The following is a 2,285-nucleotide window of genomic DNA, read 5'->3' on the forward strand; positions in this document are numbered from 1 at the left end:
ACTCATTGTGCTTTCACACAGGACGCGTTTGCAGTCCGCTACTGATCCGCGGCTGTTTAGTCCGCAAACACAACATTTGTTCATTATTCTATATTTCAAACCATGTAAAAAATAAAAAATTGTAACTCTTATCACAGAACAGTAACAATCTTTCATAATCATAGACATTTAGTTTAAACTTAATAAATATAAACAACATATTATTCATGCATTTTACTTCTGGGTTTGTATAATAAGCTGCTCAAGCAAGCGGCAAAACATTTAAACACAACAATTAGCCACTTTTCTTGTTGGGATATAGCAAATATTTAAAATTAAAGCACCGCTGACAGAGAGCAGTCGACTCTCATTGCCTTTTGAATTTAAATCTTTATTACAAGCTCCACGGTTCTTAATGAACTTTATTTTTCTGCTTCCATAAAAGTGCATGTTGCCTCGTTTATCTAAAGGTGCTCTTTTTCTTGTTTTAAACCTAGCTAAAAACCCATGTGTTGCGTGTGAAACACAGAAGCCTTTAATTAGTATACATTTATTGTGGAATTACTGCATTTCCGTGTCAATCCATGTTACGAACAATATGAACAATCGCTGTCGATTTGGTGGAGCATGCAACACAGCAAAAATAGACTCGGCACGTAAACGATCGCTGCACTGCTGCAGACGCACCGCTCCTGGAACGCACTGATGGAATGCAACCACGTGAACGCTGGAATCCGTTAACATGGGTGCGTAACAAAAAAAATGCAACGCATACGCACTGCAGACGGAGTATGTGTGAAACAGGGGTAAGGTTGTTTGCAACTTGTGCAATGCTGAATTAGTTTACTGTAGAAGCCAGAAAACCAGCTTCTTTCTTGCCTATGCCAAAGAGATCAATGCCTGGTTATCATCTACCAATGTGTGCCTGACCCTCTCATTTATGTTTTCCCCTGTGTCGAAGCCTTCCAAGAGGCTCACATACAGCCGCTGAGCCGCATCCGCCTCCCCACACTTCTGACAGAGACCTCCACCAAAATAGAGATGCCAAACAGAGCCCACTGCACCAACCAGGATTTAGCTCGCCATTAACAGCCTTTCCCTCATACTTTCCAAAAAATTCATTTTGTAATAATATATATATTTTTAATAATAATAATAAGAAAAGATAATAACTGTAATTTTTTGTACAGAAAGATGTGTAAGTGTGTGTGGAATTATATATATATATATATATATATATATATATATATATATATATATATATATATATGCAGTTTATGGGAGAACCAGAAATAATGAAATGAAATAAAACTATCTTACCAGTACCACACATTACTCTGTCTTGAACCCTGCTAAAAAGTTAAATGTGAAAAAGCCTTGTGTATCACTTCAAGGAAATAAGCATACATCAGTGTTAGATCAACATTGACAGAGTACTTTTCCTGCCCTAAAGTCTGGCTCTATATTATCAGAAACCACAGCAGTTTTAATTTTTCCAGTAATCTTTTCCCTGATAGTTCCACTTCCTGTGAACAGTGATGAATGTTTATTAAATTAAATAGTTATGAAAGTGGGGGGAAACCTTGAATTTAAAACAATGCATTCTCTATTTAATATATATATATATATATATATATATATATATATATATATATATATATATATATATATATATATATATATTTCTCCCTTATATAATCTACATATTGTGACCAACATAAAAAGGGGGAAAGCAAACAGGGGTCTTCAGAATGAGGTTTTCGATTCAAAACATAATTTTCAGCGGATTACTAAGAAGCTGGAGTGCACAGACTAACACTTCTTTAACAGTTATGATTACAGTCTAGAGTCACTAGATGGCCCTGTCCTCCTGAACACAGTGAGCACACGCGTGCTGAAGGTGCTAGAAAGTACATAGAGTGTTTGCTGATGCCATTCTCTGCTGTTAGAATCATGAGTCTGTCCAGCACAATAATGCATATCTGTGATCACTCTATTAATCAGCAGAGCTATAAATAGAAAGATCAGGTGGTTCACAGCGCTGGCATAGAATTTCAGCACACAGCATGTGAGTCATGGAGATATACATGTATGCAAACAAAACTAGCACTAAATCCTTTAGGGACCAGATTCTGTTTAGGGTGAATGATGTTTGCTGACATTACCTTAAAACATAACACATGCCTATTCAAACACACACACACACACACACACACACACATATGAATGCTGCATGTTTGAGTGTAGATGTTGGATCTTGTATTTACGGAAGGTTGAGGGAGTGTGTGTGACAGATGCTGGAATAT

Source organism: Cyprinus carpio, chromosome B15 (assembly GCF_018340385.1).
Source record: "Cyprinus carpio isolate SPL01 chromosome B15, ASM1834038v1, whole genome shotgun sequence".
Classification (NCBI taxonomy): domain Eukaryota; kingdom Metazoa; phylum Chordata; class Actinopteri; order Cypriniformes; family Cyprinidae; genus Cyprinus; species Cyprinus carpio.